The sequence below is a fragment of the Ochlerotatus camptorhynchus genome, unplaced genomic scaffold (assembly GCF_037179485.1).
Source record: "Ochlerotatus camptorhynchus isolate MF236.1 unplaced genomic scaffold, CSIRO-AGI_Acam_v1.1 ptg000192l, whole genome shotgun sequence".
In the NCBI taxonomy this organism is placed as follows: Eukaryota; Metazoa; Arthropoda; class Insecta; order Diptera; family Culicidae; genus Ochlerotatus; species Ochlerotatus camptorhynchus.
The window spans coordinates 1,353,246-1,366,705 of NW_027040682.1; the positions used below are offsets into that span (position 1 = coordinate 1,353,246).

General features: G+C 39.1%; 1 protein-coding gene across 2 annotated transcripts in view; it reads right to left on the bottom strand.

The window, feature by feature from the left end:
- nuf (rab11 family-interacting protein nuf) overlaps window positions 1-13,460 on the bottom strand; it is a 346,264-nt gene that overhangs the window by 230,658 nt on the left and 102,146 nt on the right. The gene's annotated exons all lie outside the window — the stretch shown is intronic.

The window sequence follows — 13,460 nt, forward strand, 5'->3', positions numbered from 1 at the left end:
CATCTCTGATCACGAGGAGTAAAGCCATTGTTCCCTGGTTCATGAGTTGATGGGTCGATAGGTAGGGTACAGGTGTAGGAGCTGCCTCCCTGGCGTCGGTAGCATTGGTGCTCAGCACGGAAAACAAGATCGACGGAAAACAAATTAAGGGGAAAATCAATTTTTCATTTTATTAATTTTTAAAAGGTCACTTTTGAAAATTACACAAATGTCCATCAGTTACAATGGTAATCAAAATTATCACTGGTTTCCTGCAAAAAGCGCATTCTCTAACACAGATTTCAAAATCGAATTCCATCCGGTCTCACCGAACGGTGCTCATTCAATTACCGTGTGCGGTGGTTTACGGTCGGTCATCATCAGCAGCAACAGCAGCAGTGCTTTCGGCGCGTAGCGTTGAACATTGTTCTCCAGTACCCAACGAAAGAAGGAGGAAGAAGCCGCACCGCTACTGATCGAATTCAGTTGCTCTTCGTGAGTCGCTGTGGGCCATCTATGACAAGCGCGTCACCCTCGTTTCAAGCAACATACAGCTCGCCAGCCTAATATGTGTCAAACAATCTAATAACTCAGCATTACTCAACCATCGATAGGAAATTTTTCTAAGAATCTGTTAAAATTTAGATATATCAATTATCAAAAAATCACTATTGAAAAATACACGAATGTGAAACTTGGGGCCTCATAGCCTAGTCAGTAAAGGCACGGTATTACCAAGTCGAAGGCGGCGAGTTCGATTCCCGGTCCGGTCGAGGGAATCTTTCGTGTTGGAAATTTTCTCGACTTCCCTGGGCATAGAGTATCATTGTGCTTGCCATACAATATACAAATTCATGCATTGGTATTGGTATCGAAAACTCTCAATTAATAACTGTGGAAGTGCATTTAGAGCACTAAGTTGAGAGCACGCAATAAGCTAATATGCACTAAGCAATAAGCTTGAAATGCGAAGAAGAAGAAGAAGAATGTGAAACTGTTGCTATAATAATTAAAATTATCACCGATTACCTGCAAAAAGCGCATTCCCTAACACAGATTTCAAAATCCAATTCCATCCAATCTCGCCGAAAGGTGTTTATTCAATCTAGGATTGAGCGATCTTTAGAGAACGATCGATCTTGACTGATCGATCTTATATTTAACTCTAGAATCGATTAGATCGGTACCAAAGAATCAGTCTTTGGTAGATCGATCTTATGGTTTCTATTTTAATTGACCTTTCTGACGGTTACAACTCGCACACTTGTGTTAATCCCATTTTCAAGTGCCTAGTTTGCTATCCTCACTTTCGCTCTAGCCAAAAATGTTGGTTTATTATTGTTATCCTCACTTTCGGACCATCAATACTCTTGCGTATAAAATGGACTATACGCTTGTTTACGTTGGTACCCAAAGAAATTCTTTCCTTTATAATATTCAATTAAATGTTGTCGTGACGGTAAGGAGCAATGAGCACAGGAGGGAGGTAGCGAAAATCTTCAAATGTTGATGTATTCGTAAATATCGGAAACGTAAATAAGTGACGTCATTGTAGGGAGCGATGCTGATGTTGACGTTATGTTCGTGAAATTTACCACGCAGTCTGGGATGAGAGTAAATTGTTTTTGTGATGTAAATACTATTACAAAATTTAACACCTATTTTTGTTTTAAAGATCAAAAAGATCGAAAGAAGAGATCGATTTTTTCGATCCGAAAAATCGGATATCGGGATGAAAAAGATCGATCTTCCAAAGATCGATCAAACATCGCCCAATCCTTATTCAATCACCGCGTGTGGTGAGTGGTGGTGTCCGGTGGTCATCAGCAACAGTACATTTTTCTCCAGTACACAACGAAACAGAGGCGTCGCGTGCCTCATTTGTTTACCTTTGCACCAAACTTTGTTCGAAGAACAACACTATCCGAATGAACCAGAGGAAGCTCATAAGTTTTGACACACCGCACACCGGCGCAATTGAGAGATTTACAACTGACAGAAGAATGAGGGCGAGCTTTTTCGCTCTCTTTCTCCATTACTCTTTTTGCCTGCAATCAGATATCCAAGTGCACAGCGAGAAATGCACGCTTTAGGCACCCATACATCACTAATGTTCTTTTAATTCAAACTCACACTCAAACCGGTCTGCAAGTATGATACACGTCCAAAGCGTACCAGACGGCTGTTTCCGTGTTGCTCCCGTTTGACGCGTAACTGCTGAAAGTTTCACTTCACAAAATTATACATTTATTTATTTATTTATTTATTTATTTATTTATTTATTTATTTATTTATTTATTTATTTATTTATTTATTTATTTATTTATTAATAACTAAACATGATGTAACCTAAACTAAACATGAACATGAGCATGAGCATGAGCATGATTGACCGCCCAAGGTTGCTACTCTGTTATTGCCAGACCAGCTGTAATTACACAGAGAACCAATAGACGATGCTTAGGACTAGCAATCATCCTCAAGTGTAAAAACTGGTGATCTCGAATTAGGCAATACCAGCGCCAGCCGCGCCTGAACGCAGGTGTAGAAAGGAATGGGTAGGAATGTGTTGACGTGACACTCGCTTCGATGGAAGCCAAGGAGTCCTCTGCACTTCCACGAGGAATCACAGGGATGTTGGGTAAGAGGGTTGGGTTTGCAGCAGGGATCGTTTTGGTAAACGATAAGCTGAATTGATGTCCTAACGATCGTATAACGCGAAGGAGCTTGGGATTGAACCCACGACCTTCTGCTCAGTAAGCAAAAACGTTTGCTACTAGGCAAACGAGCTCCTTTTTAATCATCGAGTTGGTGTTATTACCATGTAGTCATATTAACAATTAAACAATTGACGAATCTTGATGTGGATGAGCTTGAGATAAGACTCAGGATATTCTGCTCAGTAAGCAAAAACGGTTGTTCTAAGGCCACCGAGCCCCTCATATCACATCATACCGTTACTCAAGTTTTTATAACTATTCAAACCCGGTACCGACGACAACGAAAGGTTTAGCAAAATACACGATAAACAAGCGATCTTACCATACATTTTAATATGAAAGGACCTGGGACCACGTTTTTCTGCTCAGTAAGCAAGCCACTGCAACCGACGATCTTTCAAATCCGAAAACAAAAGGCTACGAAAAAGTATTTAGGCCTTGATTAAATTCCACTATCACGCGACGTTCAATGTTTCAATTGCTCTTTACGCATTGTTCAGGCAATCATAACAAGCTATGACCGACTGTAACCTAAACTAAACATGAACAGTACTAAAACTAAACATCAATAAGTCAATCTCGTAAAAAAGGAACATTGCTAGACAAACTAAATTGATCTAGAAAAAAAAAAACTAATCCTCCGGCGAAGCATCTGGCGAGTCATGTCAAAGTCAAATAGTGCGGAGACCCTATTGAAGAGTCTCTATAAACCACCGATTGCACTGAACATGCTATAATTAGTTCGTTGCTTGGGCAGGCGCATTCCGAATTATTCCGTAGGGCTCTGGGTTGAACATTGATGTCAATTTGCTCAAGGAGAACAGGGCAATCGGTGCGTCCTTGCAAAGTATCTGCAATTAACAATGCCCTTGCTGTATCTCTTCAGAACGACAAGAGCTCCAGATGGATCAGTTGCAAACGACTTTCGTAGCTAGACGATCGGAAGGGATCCGTCCGCGGCAGTTTACGTAGCGCATATCTTAGGAACCGTCGCTGAACAGACTCAACTCTTTCGACACCATTGTTGTAGTGAGGAGTCCAGACAATCGAGCAGTATTCTAATATGGAGCGAGACAAGGAGCAGTACAACGATTTAAGGCAGTAGATACCCGTGAAGTCTTTGGCAATCCTGAATATAAACCCTAGAATTCTGGAAGCTTTGTTGACGGCATACGAAATATGCTGTTTGAAAGAGAATAGTGTATCCAAAATCACACCTAGGTTCTTAATTTGGCTGACGCGCTCCATTTCAGTGCATTACAAAACATACTTGAACATAATAGCCTCTTTCTTGCGCGAAAAAGAGATAACCGAGAATTTGGACGGGTTAACCTCCATATGATTCAGAATACACCAGTCACCACCAAAAGCATTCAAGGAAGCAACAGTCTTCAATTAAGTGAATTCGATGGAAGAGTATAAGGTCATCCAGGATTAACAAAAAATGTTAAGATTCTGCGACTACAGATGGGATTACAATTCAGGATCCGTAGAAAACTTTTCAAGATGCCGTAGTGGTGTAGTGGTAAGCGTGACTGCTTTCTCACCCCAATGGGTCTGGGTTCAATCCCAGTCGAGGTCGGTGGGATTTTTCCAAGGCATAAAAAATCTCTGGTCACGTCTTCCTTCGGAAGAGAAGTAAAGCCGTTGGTAAAAGAAATATTGAAGACATCGGACTTGGAATATTAATTATTAAAAACTATATGCCAAATAGGGTTTCCATTCCCGGGAACGATTTCCCGAGAAATAATACTTCCCGGGATCAAAATTTTCGTTCCCCGAAATTCCCAGAAAATTTATAAATGTATTCATATATTGCATTCAAATCAGCTAAACTTAATTTTCTTTGTTGAAATTAATCATTAGTGTGCGGTGTTTCTTGACGATGACATGGTGGTATGCTTCCAGACGTATGGAAATTTAATGACCAGCCTTGTACAAAGATATGTGAAATGTTGGTTTAAATCAGACCAATTTTATATAATATTAGTTGAAAATTTGCCAGATCTGCTATAAATGGCTGGTCAATAAATTAAACCATCTTAAAGCATACCATCTGGTTTCACCATAGCCGGTCGAACTCCAGAAGAATCTAGAATCACACTACCGTTCATACTGGCGACATCGCTCTGATGAGACAACGAAACCCTACCCCCAAGCTCCTCCCTTTTTCGTATCCTTCGACAATGTACCCCTCTAACCTCGGGTAAGCCGTGAGTATTCGGCCCAACTCCTACTAGACATAGAATTAAGTGAATTTTGTTACAAACAAAGAACAATGAATTATCGGCTCCGTAAAGTTAACGCTTTTGAGCTTTACAAATAAACGAACAAAAAAAAAGCATACAACCTCGATACAAAAGTGCATGACATCATAGACTAATAGCTGTACTTACAGTACAAATTGCATCTTTATATTATTATGGATATTTCAATAATATAGCAATACATTTTATTACAATTAAACCTACTACTACAACTTGAATTTGCTATCCGAGAATAGTCTAGCTAACTTCAACTGAAAGTAAACGTGTCTTCTCCCTACAAATTTTTGTAACAAAACTGAACGCGCATTTCTGCACAAATCCACAAATACGCACATACGTTTTGTGAAAACGTAATTCTAACAGATTAATGACAAAATGTAAGCACCATATAATTTACTTTTATTTAACCAAAACATTAAATAAAACATCCCTGTCAACTCTGTTTATTTTTAAGCATTGTTTTCTCATTCCCGTGACCCAGAAATTTCCAGGAAATAGGTTTATCATTTCCTGATTCCCTGGAAATTTGGAAACCCAGTGGCGTCTCGTCCATATGTGCACCTCGTGCACTGCACAGTCTCGAATTTTCAAAAAGTAAAATTTATATTTCAAAACATTGAAGAGGCAAAAATTTAATACTCAATATAACCATTTTTGTCCGCCCTATTTATTGGTTTCATATGGATAGTAACTGAATTGTCCACCACATCACTGGATAGTAGCTGAATTGTTTACCATATCGTTGATCAACCTCCATTTTACCCGCCACTGAAAGAAAAGTACGTAATAACAGAAGCGAGGCATAGCGATCTTGTTTTCACGTACGGGCACGCTGTGATTTTACAACGTGCAGACTAGAAATACTCAGACGACAACACTCTTTTTGGGCTTCTATGGCGAATGAGCGACACAAAACAAGCAAGGAAAATATGCCTTCGTTCTACCAAAGCCACCGCATGCTTAGTTCTCCCAGTCTGAGCACTTTTGCTTGTGCACCAGAAACGCTCGTATTTACAACCAGATCAGTTGTATATGTATTGAAGTCCCGTAAGCATAATTGCCGCTGTGTTAGTGTTTATGTTGTGCACTTCTATCTTTGCACAGTTTAAAGAGAAGAGAATATGAGTTTCTCTCTGAATTAACCACTTCATTCGAGCAGATAAACAGACGTTTACTACCACTCGAACTTTGAAATGAAACATTATTTTGAGATTTTTTCTTCTAGAACCTCGAGAAAAGTAGCCAACATTTGTGCGTTTCATAAAAAAATAGAAATTAGTTGGTCCAGTTTTGTGAAATCGCTGGTAGAAAGTCACGCCAAAACTGCTTGACAAAGTGGTCCATTGATTGAATCTTGGAGAGCCGTCATTCGTGGTATACCTACCTACACACCACATCGAAAACGAAATTAATATTTTCGTAGAAAAAACAAGAACCTGAAAACCATACCAGCTGTGACATCGGCACCAATGTATGTAAGAATTTGGAGCTGACCGGCTGAACCTGACGTTTTGTCAGTTTGACCTTGTATGTTCCAGGTCTCAGAGATCACCGCTGCTAATGATAAATTCGTATGAGTTATACAGTTAAAACGGTAAAATAGCTACAACAACTTAACATACACCAAATACAAACCCTCCTCAAATTTCTGTTGCTTGTTCCACCACGGTAAGTGCCTATCACTGACGCTTGGGAGACTACTCCACCTACATATCGAACCCATCCATTCATGGGCCGGGTCCAACGGTTTTAATTTCGTTCCGAAGGAAGACGTTACCAAAGACTTCTCCGGGTTAATTTGTTGACGTTTTGTTTAGATCCGTCCGCTCACCGAAATTGAAAAAAAAAACCAGGAACACGACAAGGACAAAGGCCAAATATACATTTCAATGCCTTTTTAATTAAATAACTCATTAACACTGAAATGTATAGCATGATTTTATTGACACATGCTGTTATCTCTTTTCAAACCAAACCACAAAATGTCAAGCACATTTTGCAGCTAGCATACTAACCCGATCCAAACACAGCATCGAAGCGCGAATATATTTTTACTTGCTTCCCTGATCCTAAAACAAACAATCGAATGTTTATTTTCATTTCGTGATTGTCTCTTCGTCCCGCGCCAACGGAGATTTTCATCGGCAAAAGAATCTCACAAGTTGTACCTTTCATTTTTCACTCGCTCGCTGCGAAACGCAAAAATCAACATTCATTCATTTCTGTGCACGCCACCGTTCTATAAACAACTTCTCTCCGGTCCGGGCTGCAAAGTTGATTGAACTCTTTCTTAATGCCGTGATTTCGCTTCGGTGACTAGCCTGAATCGAACCAGCTGACTAGCGGAGAGGCGTTCACAATCGATAAACGGTTCTTCCATGAGTATGGAACCATTAAGTTATGCAGTGCACTCTAGTTAGAACCAGTCAGTAGACCAGTAAGCTCTCACCGGCTGAATGACTTCTAGCTGCTATTGCGTTAGAATATTCATCATGCCTTTGATTTACATTGTTCCGAGGGCGTAATTATATTTTACTGCTGGGAAATAGAAAATAATGTGTTGTTTATATAGCTTGTTGTTAGACACTAAGCCTCCCCCTTCGAACCGAATACGAGCACGTTTGTGATCTATATTCTGCAGTGATGCATTGAATCTCTCATCGGTAGAGGCATTTCATCACTCTACTTCGGTATTAAACAGGAAAATTTTGCAGATGAACGATTTTCTATCACCGTAGATGGAAAACGAATCATACCATACCTATATGTTTTCCGCTCACTTCACACAGCCCAGTCCAAAAGTTCGTCGATCAATCGATTTAACTGCTCACCGACAACTACGACGACTGCCAGTCATAGTACCTTGTTTGCTTACTTACTGCCCATTTCGTTTGAGTTCGATTCTCAAAAGTTGGCTACACGAAGCAATCAATAAATAATAAATACTGCTGCTGCATGTGTGCATGGAGAATATCACCGCTTCTGTATTACATTCTACTAATATGGAAGAGCACCACTTCGACATATGCGCCTATTTTCGTCACATTGAGTAAAAGCATCACAAATATCAACGATTTCGATGTGAACGAATCAATTATACTTTTGGTACGATAGTTAAATTCAAAAGCTACACCACATAAATCTTTTGATTTTGTCGGCCGGAATCCCTTTATGAAGAGCCTTGAGTGTGTTGATTTATTTCCTTTTAATTCCATTATAATTACTTATCTCACGTATTTCGTCTACTACTTGCAGATTTTATCAATGCCTGCAAGTAGTAGTTAGAACGGAATTAAAAGGAAATAAATCAACACACTCAAAGCTCTTCATATAAAAACATAGTTTATAAGAACGCATAACATGAATATTTACATCCATTCTACTTGAAAACAAAAGAAGCGCTCCCAGCGAATATATTTTAACCGTCCCCTAAGTCGAAGTGAATCCAATACCGTTTCAATGTGTTTGGACGGAATTTGAATCAAGAAAAACTGTTAGATTTGTATCAATATCTCAACAATTTGTGACTCTATATCAAATCCAACGAAAGGTAAATAAATTTAAAAGTATTTTTATATAACCATTCCATTTTATTCCATAACGGGTTTAAGTTCAAAAACTAGACGGTAAAGTGCGGGTTGTGCTTAGTATGACCAAAATTAGATCTTAACCCTACATGAACCAAAGTCGATCGGTTTTCGGTGCTAGACGACTCCTTCGAAGCGCCGCCGCCACGCCGCCGTCGTTTTCGTTGTTATGCAATTTAAATAACCAAGCTGCGAATGTGACGAGTTTTCCATTTTTCGCTAACGAACACTAACATGCTACACCGCTTGCTGGCGAGTTGCATGATGTTGAAGCTCGAGTAGACGCTCCAATGAGACAACCTAAAGCGGTCGGAATTAATGCCATTGGGTGACCGTGATATATGTTTATCTGATGTGGATACATTCGGGTAATGCAGTTGGAAATTGTACGAATGGCGTTTCTGGTAATCAGTCAATACGCCCATGAAATCGATACCCGGCTGTTCTGCAAATGAAGAAATCCACCCACATTCAATTAATCAGATATTAATATTTCAAGATCAGCACGAAACCCTAATTAGAATTGAATTACCCTATTATCATGGTTAATTAAGATTGGATCTCCGTACTACGCGCTTCACATCAAACGCATCGGTGTAGTTTTTCACAGCTCATTTTCTTTTCCACACTCCATCAGATGGCCAGCGAAATGTAATATATTACTCAGGGTACTTTGGTAGCCTTTGCTCATTGAAGGAGTAAAGTGTGAATAGGAATGCATCATCAGAACAGAACTGGAGATTTACCGCAACATTTGAATCGGTGCAAATGTATGTTTGTGAACATAAAAAAAAACTTGTGAAATAGATAAATGGCTTCATCTTCAGATACGGAAAGATGCTACATAAGTAGTTGCGCTATGCCACTGGAATTATGTGGTAATCTGCGATGAATTTATTAAGTAGAAATCCTCTGGAGTTAAATCAAGGTAGCATATATGTACAGTAACCCCTGCTTAGGGTCTTTCTCAGGTCAGTCGGTAAAAGGCGCAGCTACAAATCAAGACCATGCTGGAGGTGGCTGGGTTCGATTCCCGGTCCGGTCTAGAAATGTTTCGGGTTGGAACATTTCTCGACTTCCCTGGACATAAAGTATGATTGTACTTGCCACACAATTATACGAATGCAAACATGGTACAGGCATCGAAAGCTCTCAATTATTAACCGTGGAAGTACATCTAGAACACTAAGTTGAGAGTACACAAAAATCTAATAAGTTAACATAAGTTTAGTTTACTTTATTAGGGAGGCTTTCAGCCTGGGTCTGGTTCTCCTCCACCAAAAAGCTAATATGCGATAAGCAATAAGCTTGAAATGCGAGGAAGGAAGGAAGGAACCCCTCCCTATATGCAGTGGGTGGTACCGTTCACCCCTCGCTGTTTCTAGACTGTCCTTCAACCAATTACGCTGATTTATATATGTGATTAGTGTCAACCATAAATATCTACAGAGTATCAGCTTTATATGCCCACTGCATATATATGGAGGGATTACAGCCCTCACGTATGTGTTGGTAGAGGGGAAACAGGTAAATATTGCAGGAGAGGATGCTCACAACATAACACTCGAAAGCAAATTTGCGAAATATGAAGTATGTTTGCATGAGGATTGCACTTGATTTTTTTTTTTTTTTTTTTTTTTTTTTTTTTTTTTTTTTTTTTTTTTTTTTTTATTATAGTCACTTTAACACTCTTGGGTCATTCGTGACTTGTCCGGGGGTGAGATTTGAACTCGTGACTTTGGCGTGAGAGGTATGGATGTTAACCACTACGCCAGGGTCGCCCCCATATCTCACTTGATTGTATTCTTTTATAAAGTCTTCGGGAAATATCAACTGGCGTTTTGTTTTTTTTTTTTTTTATATTAACTCATTTCTTGAAAAGGGGCAAAAATTCACCGGCAGATTGCTTTTTCATGGTATACAGTGTGGTAATAGGGGAAATGGCTTTAATGTTGGCCTACGGATCTAAAATTGGACCCATCGCTAAAAATCTGATATTTATCAATTTTATTATGGATATGTTTTGTTGCTATTGAAAATTTAGTCGATTGCTGAATTTATGTATGGGCCCGAATTAGGGGCATTTAGGCCAACATTACATCAATTTCCCCTACGATAATCAATAAATTATCTCAACATTCAGTGGAAGAACAATCATAAATATTGGTTTCATACAGAATGTCGCTAATCCATATTCAATTTCCTATGCAAACGCTGATTGTAACAAAAGTTATAACGAGCATGCTTGAGTGTACGAAAGAAGCGAATCGTGCGAAGCCGATTGAAAGCCGAGTGAAAACGAACTGCACCAATACATACAACCCATCAATTCCACACCTTGTTTAGACCAGGTTGGGGTTACTGTATGCTCATTTCGTATAAAACAAATGTCTTCTTGTAAGTTACAAGCAGAAGCTGAAAAGTAAAACCCGTGCATTTAGCTTCGAGAGAGTCGTGGCCAGGAGATGCAGTAGAATAAATTTTCATAAAATGATAATTTTCAAAGCCCGAGGTAAAAAAATAAAAGTTCCAGAATGTGTATAATGTTGTCGAAGGACCTGAACTATCAAATTTTGAGATGTAAAAAAAATATCGGCTCAGAATTAAGAAACAGAGGTGTACCAGTTATGGCATTACTTAAAAAATGTACCAGTTATGGCATGAACCATGTGGCCTATGAAGTTTAAATGGAGCAGTGCCATAACTGGTGTACTTGCCATAACTGGTAAATTTATCTTAGTTTTGGTTAGTTCGAGATCTAAAATTCTTGTTCTTAGTTCCAAAATTTAAGTTTTGCAAGGCCATGCGTAATCATTTTTTTCCCTTGATTAGTTTTCCGTCGGTCTTGTTTTCCGTACTGAGTACCAATGATACCGACGCCAGGAAGGCAGACACCACCTATCGACCCATCAACTCATGAACCGGGGACCAACGGCTTTACTTCGTGATCAAAAAGGCATCAGAAAATCCCGGCGGCGCCGACTGGGATTAAACCCAGGCCTTTTGGGGTGAGAGGCACCAGAGTCCGAGATCTTAGAACTTTTTCAAGTCTTAAGGGCCACCCATATTAGATCCTTTTGCGTTGCGTTGACGTAAATTTGACAGTTACACAATAGATTAAGCCACACAGACCACTTTGCCACAACGCGTCAGATACTAAATGACTAAAATTTTAGTATAAACTAAAACAAAATAAATCGGTATTGCAGAAACCTTCACCATTCGATAGAAGGGAATTTTCTAGTCACTTTGAGACTACTAATAAAATGTTTCTTCGAGGGCACATTTCATACAAAATATGGGCCAATTTGAGCTACATATTTGGCATACTTGTTGGGGATCTATCAACTTGTTGGGAACAAGGACTTGTGATCCACCGTACAAACTCGACTCACACACAGTTATTAACCCCATACTAAGAGATGAACCAGCCTATGGCTGACAGTCTCGTCAGTTGAGATAACCTAAGCAGTTAGCCCCAGGCATGGAAAATCATTTACATTTTTTTACATTCATTTGCTTCTAACTTTTGCCATCAACAGCATTCCGCAAAATGATGTATAGAGCTTTAGTAGGTTTTGTTATTAGCTGCAACTTTTGCCCAAAACTCAAATCTGTATCTTTTATGCATCACGAATTAGAGCGGGCAAAACTTGTTACTGTTTTTCAGTGAATGTAAAATACATTCACTAAAAAACAGTAGTGGATTCTGTTCGCTCTGGTTCGTCATGCATAAGATATACGGATTTGCGTTCTTAACAAAAGTTGTAGCTAATAACAAAACCTACAAAAACTCCATACATTATTTTGCGGAATTCCTGTTGATAAAAAAAAGTTAGGTGCAAATGAACGTAAATGAATGCACGAAATGAATGCAAATGATTTTCCATGCCTGGAGCCCCATTCAATTATTAGAAATAAAAAATATGGATTTTATTGTGTAACGGTCATTTGGAAGTTCAGTTTATCAGTCGTTCAAAGCCCGAAAAAGTTTGACCGACTTCGGTGATCTGAAATCAGTGTGAACCAGGAGACATTTCATTAATATAAAATCTAGTAGATCCAGCAAAGCAAACTCTCGGAATATTTTATTCAGAGGAGTTAAATAATATCAATGACAAGCCTGAGAACTTATGATTGATCTGAAGATCGATAAAAAATAGTTACAAGCAGCGTTGCCAGTATTCCAGATTTATCTGGATTTTCCAGATTTTTAGTCGTCTTGCCAGATACACAGACAGACCACATATATTTCCAGTTTTTTTTTAAATGTGTTCCAGATTTTCCCAGATTTTTTAAAGATGTTGCTTTAAAAATATCACTGCAATTGATTTACCCTGTAATAAAAAAAAAATAAAAAGCCAAACTTGCTACTTTAATTATTAAAGGCCATCAACGTTGGACATTATTGGAATTTTAAGGTAATTCTAAAAATAGTTCACAGTTAAGTGTGAGGCGTATTCTTTGTGAAATCAAAGGAGAATTTCAAGCTACTTCTGAGTAGAATGGAACGGAAAAACCCGCCAGTATCGCATCCAACGTCAGTGCCTATACGTAAACGTACTACGACGCGGCTCTCAAACAAAGGAGTAACAAGTGTGATACTATCACTGCTAGACTAGATCTTTGGTTTTCTCATGCAGTAGTTCATCAGAGAGGGGAAGCTCAGTAATCCTCATAACATGCTCATGACACTATTCTGCCACGGCATGAGCCAACGATGCCGAACCTAAACCAACCGTCTCCAACACTCCACTTTAAAGCATGAAATTAAGCCCGCCCACCAGCAACAAGGTGCAAAAACTAGCCAAGGTGAGGGTTTTTCAGGGACTCAATAGTTTATGCGGGAAAACTCTAACCTCACGACAGTTACACGTTTTACAGGACTACACTGGGCGACAAAACTG